The 21457-nt window shown below is 35.9% G+C and overlaps 1 pseudogene; it reads left to right on the forward strand.

Moving 5' to 3' along the window:
* The first annotated feature begins 3163 nt into the window (after positions 1 to 3163).
* Positions 3164 to 3996, forward strand: LOC106829660 (olfactory receptor 4A47-like; annotated as a pseudogene).
* Positions 3997 to 21457: the final 17461 nt, after the last annotated feature.

Below are 21457 nucleotides of genomic sequence, written 5' to 3' on the forward strand. Positions count from 1 at the left end.
CAGCAGGTAGTGGGTCTGCTATCTTCATGGGTGTAGCAGGAGGCAAGTCTATTGTCTCGAGCTGGGCGGTCACAGGTGAGCACAGCAATCAGTTTCTAGCCTAAGAAAAGATGCTTAATCCTTAAGGAGACGCCAATGTTGGGAGGGGGAGGGAAGTTGCACCTTTACCTGAAGGGCCGTTGTTCTTGCCATAGGGAAAATCTAAAGCAGATATACAATGCATGCTCAATGGCTCCAGTCAGACCCTTTTGGAAAGACAAGGTCAGGCCAAATTAGATTTATATCAAATGGCTTCCTCATATATTCCAATATATCCTATTACTTGCCATTTTTATTTGACAACATAAATAAAAGCTCAAGCGCGTGTCTCCAGATCGCAAGTCAAAGAGTCTGGCTATACCAAAATGACAGACAGAGAAGGGCTAAACAATTGAATGGAATTTTTCTATTTCGAAGCAACTCCAGAACAATTTCCTGAGAAATGGCTATTTGTTACCCTCCTATGTAAACATAGTATTTGCTTTCCTTTTTGATAAATTGTCCTAATATTGACAAATAAAAATGGCAAGCAATATAACATGACTGACAAACATTAATGTACAACTGAAATTTCACAAGATTGTAACCTATCATTAACTCAATTTAAAAAACATGGCAAGCAATAGCATATATTGGAGTATATGAGGAAGCCATTTGGTATAAACCTAATTCAGCCTCACTTTGTTTTTTCCAAAAGGGCCTGACTGTGGCTATTGAGCATGCACTGTATATCTGCTTAGACATTTCCCATGGCCAGCACAAAGGCCCTTGAGATAAAGGTGCAACTTCCCCCCACACTAGCATTTCCTTAGGGATAAGCATTTTTCCTTAGGCTAGGAACTGATTGCTGCACTCACCTTTGAGCACCCAGCTCACCTGTGACCACTCAGCTGGAGACAACAGACTGCCACCCAGCTGTGTTCACTGAGACAGCAGACCTACCTGCTGGGTCCATCAATCGGCTGTGCCGACAGAGCAGTCTCACCACTGTTGTAAAAGGGACATTTCAATCCTATGTGAAACATCCTCTCTGGGGTTATATAAACACTCTGTGCACCCCACTTCTTTGGTGCCCTTTCTTCCTTTGGGAAGAAAGGCCCCGGGTTATAATCCTCAGATTTAAGATCAGAATAAACTCACCCAAATTTTCATTTATAGATTGGTTATGGATTATTTTCGTTGACATGATAAGTTTTTGCTTTTTTGTGTGTGTACCATGGAAATCCTGTTAAATAATCTACAGTGCAAATGAAAATGAACTTCAGAATAATCAGGTGACTCCATGGATAAAATGGACAGATAGCCAAATGAAACAAAATATATCCTAAGGTAATAATGCAACTTTTTGTCCTCTGTTTTCATACTGGATGAAAGAATCCTAGGTCCCTATGAGTGAGTTAAAAAGTTTTCCTTGAGATTGTGAACAAGTCTTCACATGGTAAGAGTAACAGTAAATAGTGGCAACTAGTCTTCACAAATGTGTGAATTTCCTCATTATGTGATAAATTAAATCACTTTGAAATAAATCAAAGATATTCCAAATCTAGTTTTATCATTTAAATATGTGGGGAAATTAATTAGATGCTCTGAGCCTCAATTTCTTCAACTATGAAATGGGTATTACAGTTCTTATTGCTACAAGTATTTTATGTGATACATTAAATTGTGAATTTGTGATGGGAATCCACTGTAGAAATTTTGAGCAGTGGAGTGATATAATCAGAATAAGATTTTTTTTTTTTTTGAGGAAGATTAGCCCTGAGCTAACTACTGCCAGTCCTCCTCTTTTTGCTGAGGAAGCCTGGCCCTGAGCTAAGATCTGTGCCCATCTTCCTCTGCTTTATATGTGGAATGCCTACCACAGCATGGTGTGCCAAGCGGTGCCATGTCCACACCCGGGATCCAAACTGGTGAACCCTGGGCCGCTGAGAAGTGGAACGTGAGAACTTAACCACTGTGCCACCCGGCCAGCCCTGGAGAATAAGATTTTTAAGAAGGACCATTTGGGCTCCCTCAGGGGATGAAATTGTTGGAGGGCAGAATAAAAGTGGAGAGACTTGACAGAATGCTATTACAGTGGCCAGAAAGGAAATGGGTATTGGGAAATTATCAAATTTGTGATATGTTAGCAACTACAGTCAATAAGATTTGTTAAAAGTATCACTAAGTAATGTGAGATCAATAAAGGAGTGAAGGATACTATGATTTTTATTGTCTGAAAAATTGCTTAGAAGGTGGTACTATTTAATGAGATAAAGAACACCTATGTTTACTGTATTAAATTAAAAAAAATTAGTTTTATAAATACTAAACTGAAAGCCAATTGGAGGTGCCCAAAATTGGAGAGGTTGCATATACAAGTTTGCAAATTAAGGCAGAGATAAGAGTTGGAGACTCAAAATTGGAGTATTTCTGCATTTAAGGTCATGAAAAGGAGGAATATCCATCTAAAGTCCCTAACAAAGAGATCTCAATGAGATCTGAGACAATCCAGGATACTGATCTTCCATTCACAATTTGATCTACTCCCTTTGAATATTAAAATTACCTTCAATGGTTCTCAAATCTTATGCTTTTCTGGCTTTATGAATGATGTACCTTTTCATGAATTCCCTTCCTAACTTCTCTTGTTCTTTCAATTTTCCTTTAAAACTCAGCCAATTCATTCTTTCCACTGGAAAGCTTTCTCTGATTCCAGATTGATTCATGTATTCCTACACTGTGATCTTTAGCAATGTGTGTATATTCTTATAATGACACTTATTACATTGGCTTGGAATTGACTCATTCCCATTATGTATCATATCTCTGAGACTGGGGAAATATGTCTTATACAACTTGGTGATGACAATCTCTGTGATATATTTGACATAAATAGATACTCCATACACAGGTTTTTAAATGACTGTATTAATTTAAAAAATAGGAAAAAACTTCTAATATATTTAAAACATTTCCTCCTTGTTTTGCAGGTAAACTGCTTCTAATACCTGAAGTGAGAACCAATAAAAACTAGATGGACCCAAGGAACAATGTGACTTACTTTATCCTCTTGAGCCTGATACAGAATCCAAAGAAGCAGAAAGTCCTGTTTGTTACATTTTTGCTCTTTTACATTTTGACCATGGTGGGCAACATTTTCGTAATCCTTACTATGACTGTCAGTAAGACCCAAGACTCCCCTATGTACTTCTTTCTTGCTAGTCTATCATTTATAGATGTCCTTTATTCCTCTTCCATTTCCCCTAGATTGATTTCAGACTTGTTCTTTGGGGAAAATATCATATCCTTCCAATCTTGTATGACTCAGCTTTTTACAGAGCACTTTTTTGGTGGATCAGATGTCTTTCTTCTGTTGGTGATGGCCTATGACCAGTATGTGGCCATCCATAAGCCCTTGCATTATTTGGTTATCATGAGGCAATGGGTGTGTATTTTGCTGCTAGCAGTCTGTTGGGTTGTAGGTTTTTTGCACTAATTCAACTTAGCACTATTTATGTGCTCCCATTCTGTGGCCCTAATGTCATTGATCATTTTTTGTGTGACATGCACCCCTTATTGAAACTTGTCTGTACTGACCCCTATGTCCTTCGCCTCTTAGTGGTGGCCAGTGGAGGACTGATCTACACTATTTTGTTTCCGCTTTTACTCATCTCTTATGGTGTCATCTTGCATTCTCTAAAGAACCCTAGTGAGGAAGGGAGATGGACAGCCCTCCAGACTTGTGGTTCCCACATCACTGTGGTTGTCTTCTTTGTTCCCTGTATTTTCATGTATGCAAGACCTGCTAAGACCTTCCCTATTGACAAATCATTGAGTGTGTTTTATACAGTAATAACTCCCATGCTGAACCCATTCATCTACACTCTGAGAAATTCCGAGATGACAAATACTATGAAGAAGCTCTGGAGAAGAAAAGTCATATCTAGTAGTAAAGAAGTTTGGCATGCACCATGAAGAATCATTTGGCATTATGGCCAATCTCCTTGGGTGTAGAAGTGTAGAAGTCTTCTTAAATCTGATGAAAACTTCTCTTTTCTCCAAAGGATTTATGATAATTATAAGTAAATAATGAACTATGTGTTTTTGCTATTAGTAGCAGTTTTCCCTGACACAACGTGATCTCTATGATGTCTTGTTTGTTACTGTAGCTAGAACGGTAAAATGTATGTATGGTAGGGATTCAATGGATAATATGTAATGAGTCAGTCCATGAAATATCTATGGAGTTATGCTAATTTTTGATTAATTTCTGCATTTACTTCTGTTATTTCTTTCTCATTCTTGGTTTTATTTTCAGTCAGATTCTTGTCCTTTATCTTCATTCTTTTTATTGTATTAGTTAAAATATTTAATGCCATATAGACTATGTTTTTAATTCAATTTAATATATAATGCAAATTTCACACTTGTACTTTTATATATAAAAAGTGAAATGTAATAGAGAATGTTAAATATTAAAAATAGAATCCACACAAAATGGTATAAGTGTAGAGTAAACCTCCTACCCATCCCTCAGCTGAGTCTCCCAGTTCTTCTTTAGATGCAGTCTCCATACTCTGTTTCCAGGATTCTTCAAGTAATAATCTTTTCCATAAATCATGCCATAAAATCATACTGTTTTGAATGCAGCTTTTTATTGTTTGGACATTTATTTGGTTGCTGTATATCTTTGACTAGTTTCTCAAGCTCTCATAAAGTTATTTTAGTTTATTTGTTTTCCTCATGTTTGTGGGGAACCTACGGTCTGGACCATCCTCATCTGCCATCTTTCTCTGGAGGTAATTTATTTAGGCATTTCTGGGAAGTATCCTTCATAGCTAAAGTTACGAGAATTATGAAATGCTGAAATTTTGATAAATCATGCAAAGCAAGCTAACTGTCTTTGCAAGTACAAGTTGAAATATCTGGGTACATAGGAAGGCTTTAGGTCTACATTCTCCTTATTCTTTTTCATACTTCCTAATCTTCTGCCACATCTGGGCTGATTATTTCTCTCTCCTTCTTCTTCTGGAAAGGTTTATCCTTTATTCTTGCCTCATTATTTTGACTAAAACTCAATGTTATTGTTATCTTAACTAGTTATTCACATTGAAAGACTTTTTTTATGGTTTTCTGTGTGAAAGAGATTTTCTGTATCATTTTTGAAAGCGTATTTTGGGGAAATTGATGATAGAATATAGTATATTAGGATAGTTTCAAGCATATTGTCTGATGTCTGAGTAAGACAATCCTGAGATAAAACTTAGTGTTTATACTTATAGTGTGAATTTTGGCAAAACACAACAGCTTAAGGATTCAGTGAAAGAGTAATGATAGAGATATTATCAGGATCAAATAAATAATCCTTGTAAAGCTCTTATTTCCACTGTATGCTTAATAGATATTAGTTATTATGATTGTTTTTTACTACTAGAGTCTGAAAGTTTAACAAAAATTTTCGTTAATCTAATCTTTTCATGAACTTTTGAAGGAATGATACTCTGTATCTTTCTGTTGTGAAGAATATTCTGAAAGCATACTGTTATAAGCTCTTGAGTACCAGAATGGTTTCCAACCTCCTTAGCCTTTACTCTACCTCTGTCTCTTGGTTTTCTAATCTACATTTGTCCAGAGCCTCCATGTTCTTGGCCCTGATCCATTGTGGATATGATTTTATCTTAACAAATCCTTTTTGAGTGGTAAAAGGGTCATTTTACTATGAATGTGAGGTCAACAGAGCAGGCAACTAGAATATGAACTGAGAAATTAAAGGAGTTTTTTTTTTAAAGAAGATAGTATGGTGCAGTGGTTAAGAGAAGGCTCTGCAGTCAGATTTCCTGGGTTTGAACATGGCCTGGGGAATTTTTTTAAAACTCTCTATTGCACATTTTCTTCATCTGTAGAAAAACAGTAATGATAGCACCTCTCCCATAGAGTCATTGAGCCACGTAAATGAGTTAATATTTGGTAAGTGCTTATAACAGTGCCTGACACATAGAAAACATTATAAAAATGTTTTTCAAAATCAAAACTAAAAAAACTGTTGACTTGTGTTGACTCAATTTCCAGATGGCATTGGATCTTGCCCTGTCATTGTCTTCTTAGGTGAAAAAAAGGTACCCTCTTGCATGACCACTCAACCCAAATTGTGACCAACATATTTTTTTTTCCTTGAAGTTCAAGCAGTTGTGTATGGACTCAGAGTCTTTATTAAGCCACAGGGAGTCCTATAAGCAACAGAGTTACAGATAATGTGGAAGCGTTTTGTACTCTAAAGTCAACTGAATTAAGATTGTATTCCATCTCACTAGTTAATGCATAGATGTCCCAATCTCAGAGTCTCATTTTAATCTCAGTCATTAAATATAACGAAATGGTAGTACTTAATTCATAGGGTTAATTTAAGCATTAGCTGAGATAATATATTCAAGGCATCCAGGACAGTGTCTGCTGCTCACTAGGTGCTTAATTACTGTCACTGTACTTGTTGCCCCCCTCACTTCTACATCAGTGTCTAATTTGTAGGACTTTTTTGAACACTATGATTTTCTTTTTTTGGCTTTAAGTGTCTTATATTTTGGCAACTGATAATGATAATAAATTGCAGTAGTAGTTGTCATTTTCATGCCTTTGTTGGCAAAGTAAAAGGTTGGCCAATGACAAACATCTGTGAGTTTTTCAAGACTTGGGTTGTTGGACGAATAAGGGAGATAGAAGATGAAATTATTTCCCTGGCTCTTTGCACTGGGGGCTGTTTCTATCCAGACCACCCTCCTCACTGTGACAGTGGCTTTATTACATTTTCGGGAGGCCCAGCAAACTCAAAACTTCCCTTGCAGTTAAATGCAGATGTGTGACTAGCTGCTACGGTGTGGATCTCTGATTCAGACATCGGCAACTTGCAGAAGAAGGTGTAGGGGAGGAAGACATTTCCTCTTCCCAAATGTGGGTTCGTCTGGCCGGAGAACGAATTAAATTCACATGAGACAGAATAGCAAGAGAAAATTAAACAAAGCTTTATGAGGAACCATGGCCAGAGGCCTTTCTTCCCGAAGGAAGAAAGGACACCGAAGAAGTGGGGTGCACACAGTGGTTATATACCCCCAAACGGGGTGTTTCACATGTGATTGAAATGTCCCTTTTACAGTAGTCACGAGGTCGCTCTGTCAGCACAGCGCTTGATGGAAATGACAGATAGGTCTGCTGTCCCAGTGAACGCCGCGGGGTGGCAGGTGTGTTGCCTTAGGCTGAGGGGGGTCACAGATGAGCGTCACAATTGGTTCCCAGCCCAAAGAAAGATGCTTGATCTTTAAGGAGACGCCAACGTTGAGAGGGGGAGGGAAGTCACTTACAGGAGGTTACCAGAGAAGCACAATAAAATGCAGATTTAAGTCCTTGCCTTTGGTATTGATTAAGAGTTTTTGGAGAGAAGGTCATCTCCTTTCTTCTTTCTGCTACAGAGAGGGAGGCACATTTTACAGATAGAGATTTACCTTACAAATGTAAATATGTCCTAACACAGGGCAAGTTCCATTCTCAGAGCCTGCTTCCCTGTCCCAGTTTATCAAAAGCAATCAGCCTCAAATAATCCTGATGCCAAAGAGACATATCTTGGGGTGGCCAATTCCAAGTCCCCACAAAGGTGAGAATGGTGGCAGAAGCAGCCAGCACTCAGGGCAGCAGTGGTCACAGGGCAAGCTGTGGCATCAGTGGGGCACACAGGGCCGTGGCAGTTTCCCCAGTGGATGGTGGGCCCAATGCCGTGGCACATCCCTCATCAGGCCACTTCTGGACACTCAGTACTGGACGTGGTTCCTCTTCTCCCAGCCCTCTGGTGAATTACTCAGTTATCCTTTGATGAGTCCCTTTTCAGGAGAATCAGCCATTGCTGATTTCTGTTGCATGCAAATAAGCGCCTTGACTTCTGACTAGTTTTATTCTTTCAGGACTCTGCTCTGATAATCAGACTCCCCTGGGAAGCCTTCTTGGATGTGCCACCTGGGCTGAAGGCTCTTCCTTTGTTTTTTTCAGCTCTCTGCCCTTACCACAAGTATAATCTGAATCTTTCTATTAAAAGTTTGCATTTGCTTGTGCCCCACAGACTGTAAACTGATCAAGGAGGATGTCACAGTGCTCGACTCACACTCAGTAAATGCAAACTCACTCAATAAATTCTCTGATGAATAGATGGTTGAATGAACGACTTCCCAATGACCACTGCAGACCAATTCATTTAGGGGAATGGAGGCGAGGTACAAGGGCCTGAAAGCTTTGTGTGTAATTGCAGTCTTTTTTTTAATCAAACAAATATAAGTTTCGTAGGGAGTCCATCCGGGATTTTTTCCTAGAAAGTTCTATCTCCACTCATTTTATTTCACTTGTCTTCCCATTATAACAATACATGTGTTTAGCTTAGCTGAAGCTCACACTTTGGAATAACAAGTATTTGCTTTACTTTCACACATCCACATATTTTTCTACACTCCGAATGCAAAATCAGTTCACACCCAGGGTGTGGGTGATGGCACCTGGGTGAGAATAGCAGACGTGGGTACACTTGGCGAACATCTGTAGCCTCAGGTGAGCTGTCTTGGTGTCACAGGCCTCCCTGGACCGTCGCCCTGACGCGTGAGGAAAGCAGGAGGCAGGAGGACCAGCAGGCACGGCGGTTGCCTGGCGACTCTGGAGTCGCAGGGCCATCCTTCTTGTCTAGAAGAGAAAGGATCTCGAGAGGTAAGTCACTTTCATTTTTGACTCTGAGCCTGGTTAGAATCAGCAGAATGGAGAATTTATAGGAAAATCCACACTGACGAGTCAGCTTAACCAGTTGTAACGTTGAAATATACAAACGCAACCGTGTGTGTGTGTATGTATGTACGGAAGTGCTGTGTGAATGTGTGTTCTCTGTGCAACTGGTGAATTCAAAGGAACACAATCACGTGTTAAAAATCTCATTGGAAAATCAGATTCCAGTCCTCCAAGGCATTTTGCAAAACACCTTTTTGAGAACACTATGATTTACTTTTACGACTTAATTCTATATATATTATGTTAGAGGCCATGAGGAACTTTCAGATATCTGAAAGTGTACCAAATAAAATTAATGTAAGATAGATGGGATTAATTCTGAATAATTTACTTTAAAAATGTCATTGTCACTTCAATTAAAATTAGGTTAAGGAAAGTCTCATAATTGAATGAACATTTTAAACAGCAAATAAGAAAGATGTGGCATGATTACAATTGTATTAAATACTATTATTTATGTACTATAAGGTGGCTCATGCTATGAAAGCATTGCTTTTTTTTAATCCTCATCAGAGAGTAGCTACAATTACTTCTGTTTTCTAGTAATAATTTACTAAAGTTTGGAAAACTTTCATAACTTACCCAAGGTGTCAGAGCTGGCAAATACCTAAGGTAGGTTCTGAACCCAGTAGTTTTGTTTCAGAACTTGCATTCTTAAACACTATAGTAAATTGCTAATAAATGACACATATCTGAAAAAAGAAATAGTTCCTAGTGCTGAGAGACAAACAATAAAACATCTATAAAAAGATAAAGATTGTAAAAAAGTCTTAAAAAAGAAAGAAGTAATGTGATAGAGAGTGACTCAGAAAGCAAGGGTCCACTTTAGGTTGGGTGTTCAAAGAAGACCTAAGAGGAAGAACTTACAGCATATATCTAACTATGTCAAGGAATGAGGTAGGATGAGCTGAAGTTTTTGAGTAAAATTGCTAGAGAGGAATTTCTGTATGTAAGAAGGGAAATTTTATCTGACTTGGGTGACTATCTTAATCTACTTTTGTCTCTTCTGACTCAAAGATTACTGAATAACCTTAAACTTATGATGAATTCAATACTAAAGTCCGGATGAAGCTAAATAAAACATTACACACACACATATATACATATATATCAAATATTTTCAAGTGAATATTATTTCAAGATGCTGAGCTAAGCTGATTGGTAGGAAGAAAGCTATCTGTTTAACCCAATTTACACTAAAATATAACTGGCCTTTTTATAGGCTATAAGACTATGCACAATTGCTCCCCATTGAAAAACGTCTCCTTAAATTTATTCAGTACCACTGTCTCCCATGTTGCCCATATTTCAGTCCTGATGGTTTCATTCTTACCCTGGGGCCATTGTTCTAGCTCTTGTTTATTCCCAAAATGCTTGTCACTGGAGGTCCACGAGACTGGCTCATTGTCATCACTCAGGCTTCAGTCCAATTGCCACCTTCTAAGAGAGCTCTTTCTTAACCATCCATGTAAAGCCGCCCTCTTTCTCCTTGAGTTACTAACTATCAAACAACTCTGTTAATTTTCTCTACAGCATTTTCACCATTTTATTTATCTTTTTATTGTCTGCCTTCCAACTAGAATGTAGACTCCATAAAACTAACGACATTACTTGTTTTGTTCACTAGAAAATATTCAAGCATCTAAAACAGAGATTAGCACAGAGTAAATGCTTCATAAGTATTTACTCAATAAATTGCTATCATTTCAATGTAACACATTTTAGAATAAATAAATTTTTAAAAAGAACCTTTGTTAACTGGAATACTTCTGAAATTGATGACATTCCACCTTGGTGATGAATTGAAGTGAATTTTAGATTAGTTTGGCATATGTCAGGGTTTTTCTCTGAAGAGACAGAATTATATCTAGAAAGCTTAATTAGAAGAGATTTACTATATTAAATGGCATCATAAAGGATCTTTGGAAGGGCTAGAGTCACAGACTCTAGGCTGTGACAAGAAACAATATGCAGAAGTACATGACGGGACTGGCACGCTAAAGGAGATGCTGCCTCTACTGACATGCCATGATGATGCCGGTATTGGCAAACTGCAAAAGGCCACCGCTGCCCTGACCTAGGAATCAATCTAACTCTGTTGACTCCATACTAAAACCTAGCCTCAGATAACTAATTCTAGTTTAAGACTTGCACAGATGATCCTGATTGGCAGAACTCAAGCTGTGTGTCTGTACTCAATTGTCAAGGAGATCTGGAAAATGTAGTCTTTTGGATTTTATGTCAAGAAAGTGGATACTACATATCCGGGAAACTAACAAAAGGTCTGGGCTCATTCAATGGTTGTGGGCAACCACACACCTTCAGTTTTCACTACAGTTTGGGATGGAATCTTGTGCAAAGTGTTTTATTTTATCAGATAGATAGTTGTCCCTGTTTCTGTTTGCTCTACACATAAGAAAGAAGGGAGACATAAACGAGCACAAGTAAGTCAGTGAGCAGAAAAAATATTGATACTATAGAGAACTACTGATATATTCATTTAATTTTTACCGAACACCTACTCTGTAAGCATCATGCTTAGTGATCAAGCAGAAACACAAATAACTGATGCTTCTTAACTTTCCCAGTACAGTATAGCATGCGATTTGGCGGTAATTTTAAAACAAGATCTTCTATCTTAATTTTGAAAGATTTTAGGTGGAAGATTTCCTAAATATATATATATGTGTGTGTGTGTATGTATATAGTCTTAAGTAATTTAATCTCATTTTAAAAGGTTTTAAATAAAATCTAAATTCCTTACTAAGGTCTGTACTCCTCTGAAGAGTATGGTTCCAATTCATCTCTTCAATTTCAGTATCTTTTCCTCCCTCCCCTTCCTATTATGCTCCACGTTCACTAACCTTTCAGTGTCCTTTTAAAAAATTATTTTATTGAGGTCATATTGACTTACAATTGTGTAAATTTCAGATGTGTATCACTATATTTTATTTTCTGTATAGACTGCATGTTGTTCACCACCAACAGTCCAGTTTTTATCTATTACTATAGATATGTGCCAATTTGCCCTCCTCCCACTCCCTTCTCCTCTGGTAGCTTCTAGTCTGTTTTCCTTATCCATATGTTTGCTTGTTCATCTTCCACATATGGGTGAAATCATGTGGTATTTGTCTTTCTCTGTCTGACATATTTCACACAACATGATACCCTCAAGGTTAATCTGTATCATTGCAAATGGCACAATTATGTCTTCTTTATGGCTGAGCAGTAGTGTATTATATATATATATATAAATATGTTTTCATTACCCATTCACCCATTAATGAGCTTTTGGGTTGCTTCCATATCTTGAATATTGCGAATAATGTTGCAGTGAACAGAGGGGTGTATATATCTTTTGAATTATTGATTTCATGTTCTTTGGATAAAAAAATAGTGGAATAGCTGGATGATATGATATTTCTATTTTTATTTTTTTGAGAAATCTCCATACTGTTTTCTATAGTGGCTGCATCAGTTTGCATTTCCCCCAGCAGTGTATTGCAGTCCCCTTCCTCCACATCCAATCCAACATTTGTTATTTCTTTTTTTGCTAATTATAGCCATTCTGACAGTTGTGAGGTGATATTGCAGTTTTGATTTGCATTTCCATAGTAATTACTGATGTCGAACATCTATTCACGTGCCTGTTGGCCATCTATCGTATTTGAAAAAAATGTTTGTTCATATCCTCTGCCCACTTTTTGATCAGGTGTTTGTTGACTTGTATGAGTTCTTTATATATTTTGGTAATTAACTCCTTGTCAGATATAAGATTTTCAAATATTTTCTCCCAGTTGGTGGGTTGTCTTTTCATTTTGTTCATGGTTTCCTTTGCTTTGCACAAGTTTTTTAGTCCGATGTCATCTCACTTGTTAATTTTTTCTTTTGTTTCCCTTGCCTGAGTAGACATGGCATTTGAAAAGATGCTGCTAAGACCGATGTCAAAGAGTGTACTGCCTATGTTTTCTTCTAGGAGTTTTATGGTTTCTGGTCTTAATTCAAGTCTTTAATACATTTTGAGTTATTTTTTCTGTATGGTGCAAGATAATGGTCTACTTTCATTCTTTTACCTGTAGCTGTCCAGTTTCCCCAACACCATTTATTGAAGAGACATTACTTTCTCTGTTGTATGGTCCTGGCTCCTTTGTTGACAATTAACTGTCCATAGATGTGTGGTATTATTTCTGGGCTTTCAATTCTGTTCCACTAATCTGTGTGTCTCTTTTTGTGCCAGTACCATGCTGTTTTGATTACTATAGCTTTGTAGTATATTTTGAAATCAGAGTGTGTGATACCTCCAGCTTTATTCTTTTTTCTCAGAATTGCTTTGGTTATTCAGGGTCTTTTGTTGTTCCGTATAAATTTTAGGATTCTTTGTTCTATTTTTGTGAAGAGCCGCATTGGGATTCTGAGTGGGATTGCATTGAATGTGTAGATTGTTTTACATAGTGTGGACATTTTAATGATGTTTATTCTTCTAACCCATGAACATGGAATGTCTTTTCATTGCTTTGTGTTTTCTTCAATTTCCTTTGAAAATGCCTTATAGTTTTCAGTGTACAGGTCTTTCACCTCTTTGGTTACATTTATTCCTTGATATTTTATTCTTTTTCTTGCAATTACAAATGGGATTGTATTCTTGAGTTCTCTTTCTGCTAGTTTGTAATTAGTGTATAGACATGGAACTGATTTTTGTAACTTGATTTTTACCCTGCAAATTTGCTTTAGTTGTTGATTATTTCTTATAGTTTTTTGATAGAGTCTTTAGGGGTTTCAAAAGTACAATCACACCATTGCAAACAGTGAGAGTTTCTTTTCTTCCTTTCCAATTTTGATTCCTTTTGTTTCCTTTTCTTACATAATTGCTCCAGTCAAAACATCCAATATTATGGTGAACAGGAGTGTGGAGGGTGGTCACAATGGTCTTGTTCTTGTTCTCAGTGGGATGGCTTATAACTTTTCAATGTTACATACGATGTTGGCTGTGGGTTTGTCATATACGGCGTTTATTATGTTGAAGTATTTTCCTTTTATACACATTTGGTGGAAAGTTTTTATCATAAAAGGATGTTGGATCTTGTCAAATGCTTCCTCTGCATCTATAGAGATGATGATGTGGTTTTTATTCCTCATTTTGTTAATGTGGTGTATCACATTGTTTGATTTGTATGTTGAACCATGCCTGCATCCCTAGTATAAATCCAAGTTGATTGTAGTGTCTGATCCTATTAATATCTGCTGTATTGGGTTTGCCAGTATTTTGTTGAGTGTTATTGTATGTATGTTCATCAGTGATATTGGCCTATAATTTTCCTTTTCTGTGCTGCCCATGCCTGCTTTTCGATCAGGGTAATGTTGGCCTTATAGAATGAGGTAGGAAGCATTCTGTCTTCTTCAATTTTTTGGAATAGTTTCAGAAGGTTAGATATTAAATCTTCTTTGAATGTTTCATGGAATTGTCCAGAAAAGCCTTCTGGTCCTGGACTTTTGTTTTTTTAGGAGGTTTTTGATTACTGTTTTGATCTCTTTACTTGCAATTGGTCTAGTAAGATTCTCTATTTCTTCTTGACTCAGTTTTGAGAGAGTGTATGAGTCTAAGAATTTATCCATTTCTTCTAGGTCATTCAATTTGTGGGCATATAGTTTTTCATAGTATTCTTTATAATCCTCTGTATTTCTGCAATATTCATTTAATTTCCTCTCCTTCATTTTTGATTTTATTTATTTGAGCAGTTTCTCTTTTTTTTTAGTCTGGCTAAGGGTTTGCCAATTTTGTTTATGTTCTCAAAGAACCAGCTCCTAATTTCATTGATGCTCTCTACTGTTTTTTAGTCTCCATTTCATTTATTTCTGCTCTGATCTTTTATTAATTCCCACCTCCTGCTGACATTGGGCTTTGCTTGTTCTTATTTTTCTAGTTCTATTATGTGTAGTTTAAGATTACTTATTTGATATTTTTCCTGTTTGTTGAAGTCGGCCTGTATTGTTATGAATTTCTCTCTTACAACCACTTTTGCTGCATTCCATAAGACTTGGTATGTTGTCTTCCATTTTCAGTAGTGTCCAGGTATATTTGAATTTCCCTTAAATTTTGCCACTGATCCAATGTCTATTTTAGTAACATGTTGTTTGGTCTCCACATATTTCTGATTTTCCCAGCTTTTTTCTTGTAGTTGATTTCCAGTTTTATAACATTGTGGTCAGAAAAGGTGCTTGATATGATTTTCATCTTCTTAAATTTATTGAGGCTTCTTTTGTTTCCCAACGTATGGCCTATCTTTCAGAATGTTTCATGTGCACTTGAGAAGAATGTGTATTCTGCTGTTTTGGGATGGAATGCTGTCTACATATCTATTAAGTCCATCTGATCAAGTGTTTCATTTAATTCTACTATTTCCTTGTTGACTTTCTGTCTAGATGATGTATCTTTTGATGTAAGTGGAGTGTTGAGGTTCCCTATTATTATGCGCTGCTGTTAATTTCTCCCTTTATGTCTGTTAAGAGTTACTATATATACTTTGGTGCTCCCATTTTAGGTGCATATATATTCATAAGTGTTATATCTTCTTGAGGGAAAGTGCCTTTTACAATTGTATACTACCCTTCTGTGTCTCTCATTGTTGTTTTTATCTCGAAGTCTCCTTTGCCTTCCATCCATTCACTCTGAGTCTATTTGAAGTCCCATGAGATTCCATGTGAATTTTAGGATGGATATTTCTATTTCTGCAAAACATACTTTTGTAATTTAATAGCGGTTGCATTGTATCTGTAGATCATTTTAGGTATTTTGACATCTTAATAATATTAAATCTTCCAGTTCATTAATGTCTTTCCATTCATTTGTGTCTTCTATAATATCGTTCAACAACATTGTGAAGAGTATAAGCCTTTTTCCTCCTTGGTTAAGTTTATTCTTAGTATTTTCTTCTTTTCGATGCTGTTGTAAATGGAATAGTTTTCTTAATTTCCTCTTTGAGCCATTTTTATAGTATAGAAATTTAACATCCTATTATAATGCAAACCTCTCAAGAAACTGGGTACAGAAGGAATATATCTCAACACAACAAATACCATATAGGTTAAATCCATAGTTAACAGTTTGTTTAATAGAGAAAGTTTTAAATCTTTCCCTCTAAAATAGACCGTTCTCACCACTATTTTTCAAGATGGTACTGCAGTAAAAAATCTTGTGAAATTTTTAGTTTTCTACATATAGATCATGTCATCAGTGAGGTGAGATAATTTTACTTAATTAGTTATTTTTTCTTAAAATTATTACATGTAGCAGTGCTTCCAGTGGTAGCAACTTCCCATCCTTTAGATCTCAGCTTAAACAGTAGCTTTTAAGAAAGGCCTTCTCGGATAACTTTATCTACAGTAGAACTCTTCCTCTTATTTTCTGTCACAGTACCCTATTTGCTATCTCAGAAGCTCTGAATAGCACTATAATTACTTTATTAAACTCTCCTCTTATTCATTGTTGGACTCTCTTATAAGTATGTAAGGCCCATGCAGGAAGGGCCATTTACGTGACTTTATTTTGATTTTATTTATTGCTGTGTTCCCACTCATAGCACAGTTCCTGTTGTGGAAATTAATAAAAGAAACTTTAACTAAATTTGAATCCGGAAGCCAGTAGGGGAAATTCACTTGCCATATCGTACATTCTAAAATACACCAAAGAGGAAGAGACCTGTTGTTGCATCTTCAACAGGAAGTAAACCTATTTTACTACTGGGGGAAGATTTCCCTCTGCATGTGGAAAGAACCCAGCCAATGAAAAATGCCATAGATCAGTCCATGAGAAGCCATTGCCTCTCTAAACTGTTACTTTACCCAGGTGTTTTCTTTTAGAAGAGCTTGTCCCTACCCCCATTTTTCTTCTATAAAAGCAAACTTCCCTCTCTTTTCTTCCAGATTTCCCTATGGTTCACCATAGCATGTACATCCCAAATTGGAATTCCTTTGGCGATTCCCAAATAAACTCATCTTCAGGGAAAAATAACAGGCAAATTTGCTTTTTAAGTTGACACTAGCATAAAATTGGTGGTCTTAATTTTTACAAAGCAATTGTTAATTGGATAAAGAATTAGTTTTTAAATCTAAATTTGTGACAAAAAATTTTAACATATTTTACCACACTTCAAGACAGAATAAATTGAATACTAAATAAAAGGAAAGAAAAATTTGCTATGGCAAGTGAGGGATTACTCGATAAATTAATCTTAACTGGAATAAAATGACGGGGCTGATATTTTATTCTTGACTGGCAACAGTCTTATAATGGTTCTAAAGCTTTTTTTTTCCTCCATGTTACATCTTTCTGATGTGAATTTTGTGATTTGGGCTAATATTATCTTTACATACAAATGTTCTTTTAAATTTTGTGCCAAATGCCAGTGAATTTAATTAAGCAAGAATTAGTCTTGGATATATGCCAATTCCAGGACTCAGTTATAAGTGTGGTCAAGAGAGATGAAATGTCCAGTGATCCTTTCTGCTGTTGGGAACAAGATACTATCCTCTTAAGAACTGTTATGAACTTTCAGGAGGTTCTTAGTTCTGCTTAAAGCATGCGATTAAAAAAACTCTCAAGAATGTCTCTCAAAATCTCAAGTCCAATAGTCAGACTATATCAACGTGCTAGAATGAGAAGTACTAAACAAGTGAATGATATTTTTCTATTTTGAAGTTTTCAGGAAAGAAGTTAGTCCAGAAAAATTTCCCTGGCTGGCAGCTATTCTTATGTAAAATTAGGGTTTATTGCCTTTTTGATAAATTATCCTAACATGATATATTTTTGTTTTTCTGTATGCATCATGGAAATCCTAGTAACTAATCTTCTGTGCAAATAAAAACAATCTTCTAAATAATCAGGAAACTCCATGTAGAAAGTGGACAGCCAAATGAAACAAAATCTATCCTCAGTCATAATGCAGCCTTTTGTCCTCTGTTGTAGTAGTGGATGAAAGAATTCCAGATCCCTATGAATGAGTTAAAAAATCTTCCTTCAGATTATGGGCAAACTACTACAAGGTAAGGTTAACAGTAAATAGTGGGAACTAGCTTCACAATTGTGTGAATTTCTTCATTATGTAAGAAACTAAATCACTTTGGGATAAATCATACTTAGAGTCCAATTATAGTTTTGCTATTTAAAAATGTGAGATCTTGGGAAAATTAATTAGATGCTCTGAGCCTCAGTTTCCTCAAATATAAAATGGGGATTACAGTTCTTGTTACTATAAGTATTAAATATATTATATTTTGAGTATGTGATTGGAATTCAATATAGAAGTTTTGAGCAGTAGTTGAAATAATCACAATAAGATTTAGAAGGGTATTTTGAGCTCCTTCAGGAGAAGAAATTGTTGGAGGGCAAAATGAAAGTGGAGAGATTTAACAGGAGGCTATTGCAGTGGGCCAGGAAGAAACAGGGTTTGGGAAATGATCAAATTTGTGACATATTAGAAAGCACAGTCAACAAGACTTATTAAGTGTATCAATAAGTAATACAAAAACAATAAAAGAGTGAGGGACACTGTGATATTAATTGTCTGAACAATTTAATGGAAGGTGATACCATTTAATGAGATCAGGAACATCTATGTCTATTGTGGAAAATTAAGTTCTGTAACTACTAAATTGACATCCAATTAGTGACATCTAAAATTGGAGATGTTGCATTTACACATTTGTCAAATAGGGGCTAGAGACACAAAACTGAAGTTTTTCAGAATTTATTGGTCATACAAAAGTGAAATATCCAACTAAAGACCCTAAAAATGTGATCTCAATGAGACCTGAGGTGATCCATGGTAGAGACCTAAAATAAATAATTTGACCTGCTCATTTTGAATATGTAAATAACCTTATATGGGTCTCAAGTGTTACACTTTTGTGACTATGAATGGTGCACCTTTTCATGGAATTCTCTTCCCATCGTCCCTTGTTCTTTCACTTTTCATGTAAAACTCAGCTAAAACATTGCTTCCTCTGGGAAACCTACTCTGATTTCAGTTTGATCACTATCTTCCTACACTGTGACCTTTAGTATTGTGTGAATAATGGATAGAATTGTGTGAATTTGTATAATGGTATTTACTACATTAGCCTAAAATTGACTGATCCCTCCTTATGTATCAAATCACTGAGCATAGGCAACTGTGTCTTGATCAATTTGGTAATCACAGTGTCTACAACACTTTTGACACAAATAGATACCCTTTGCACATTCTATAATGTGAATCAACAAATAAAATAGTAAATGTATAGTATGCATTTAAAAGTTTTCCAACTTGCTTTGTAGGTAAACTGCTTCTAAGACCTGAAGTCAGCACCTAAAAAGACTGGATGGAACCGAGGAGCATTGTGACATACTTTGTCCTCTTGGGCCTCACACAGGATCCAAAAGGGCAGAAAGTCCTTTTTGTTATTTTCTTGTTTGTCTGCATATTGACCACGGTAGGCAACATGCTTATAGTTGTGACTGTAACTTTCAGTAAGACCCTGGACTCTCCTATGTACTTTTTTCTTGCTAGCCTATCAATTGTGGATGTTATTTATTCATCTTTCATTACCCCAAGATTGATTTCAGACTTGTTCTTTCAGAAAAATACCATATCATTCCAATATTGTATGATTCAGCTCTTTATAGAGCATTTTTCTTCTGGATCAGGGGTGTTTCTTCTGTTGGTGATGGCCTATGACCGGTATGTGGCCATCTGTAAGCCCTTGCATTATTTGGTTATCATGAGGTGATGGGTGTGTATTGTGTTGCTGGCAGTGTGTTGGATTGGAGGTTTTCTGCACTCAGTAATTCAACTTAGCACTATTTATGGGCTCCCATTCTGTGGCCCCAATATCATTGATCACTTTATGTGTGACATGTATCCTTTTTTGAAACTCATCTGTGCTGACACCTACATCATTGGCCTCTTACTGGTGGCCAATGGAGGACTGATCTACACTATCGTATTCCTACTCTTACTCATCTCCTATGGTGTCATCTTGCACTCTCGAAAGAACTTTAGTCATGAAGAGAGATGGAAAGCCCTCCAGACCTGAGGTTCCCACATCACTGTGGTTATCTTTTTCTTCATTCTTTGTATTTTCATGTATGTAAGACCTGCAAAGATGTTTCTCATTGACAACCCCCATGCTGAACCCATTAATCTATACTCTGAGAAATTCAGAAATGACAAATGCTATGAAGAAGCTCTGGAGAATAAATGTCATATCTTCTAGTAAGTAAGTGCATCATCTACCATGAAGAGAGATATTTGAAATTAGGGTCCATTTCTTTGGAACGCAGAAGTCTCCTTAAATCTGACGCTGACATTCTTTTCTTCAAAGAATATACGATAATTATAATTAAGGAAAGAACAATGTGATGGTGCTACTAATCACTGTTTCTCTCCCTGATAGAATATAAGGTCTATAAGGTCTTTATCACTTCACCTGGAAGGTTGTAATGCTTATATATCAAGGAGTCAATAATATGTAATGAATTAGTGAGGATATTTTTATATATTACCTTAACTTTTAATCAATTTATACATTTCTCTTTTTTACTAATTTCTGAGACTTAGTATTATTCCTATTTATATTCTTCCGTTTTAAATTAATTCTTATTATTATAGTATTTAAAATAGTTAATGCTGTAAACTCTGTCTTCCCTATGAAGTTTCAGTTCCATTATATACAAAATTTTTAGTATAATCCTTCTAGTTTTTTTAAGGAAAAATTGAAGTGTAATAATAATAAGTGGTAAAAGCAAAAACCATACAAAATGAGATAAAGTGTAGAATAAATTTTCTATTTATCTCCAATATAATTTCCAGTCCTCTTCCCTGAGGCAGTCACTTAACCTGTTTCTTAAGATTCGTTAGGTAATCATCTTTGCAAATGCAAATGTATCCAAATATGTTTGTGGGTTTTTTCTGTGTAGTGAATGTGTGATTTTACTATGCAACATCTTGAAGATATTTCCATACCAATCCATATAGATCTAATTATTAGTTTTTCTCATACTGTATAATACTGCCGTATAAATGAATACTAAAATTAATGCATGCCTCCCTCTTCATATTGTACCTCACGTTTTGTTATGACAAATAATTTTGCAATAAGTATGTTATGTGCAAGTATGAGTTCCTAGAATGAAACTGCTGTGTATGTATTTGAATCAATGGTCAGATGTATGTATAGAAAATGCTGGTACTCACAGTTATTGCCAAACTGCCATCCCAGAGGTTGTACTAACAGCTGCATTCCTGCCGACTATGAGAATACTTTTATCCACGTTCCCCACAACTAGTACCTGATAAATATTTATGGCATACGATATATGATTAAACTTATTTCATTTTTTATGATTTAATCATAATAATTTTGATATAATTGAGTTTGAGCATCTTTTCACATTTAATATAGTTTGTATTTCTTTTTCTATTAATTGTCTATTAACACCTTTTGTCTATCTTATTTAATTGTTGATCTTTTGCACACTGATTTTCATGAGTTGTTTATATACTAAAAATGAGTCTTTTTATTATTGTTTATGTCATTATTATTTTTCTGGCTTGTGTTATGGTTTTGAATTTTTTATACTATGTAGAATGCT

Source organism: Equus asinus, chromosome 17 (assembly GCF_041296235.1).
Source record: "Equus asinus isolate D_3611 breed Donkey chromosome 17, EquAss-T2T_v2, whole genome shotgun sequence".
Taxonomy (NCBI): Eukaryota; Metazoa; Chordata; class Mammalia; order Perissodactyla; family Equidae; genus Equus; species Equus asinus.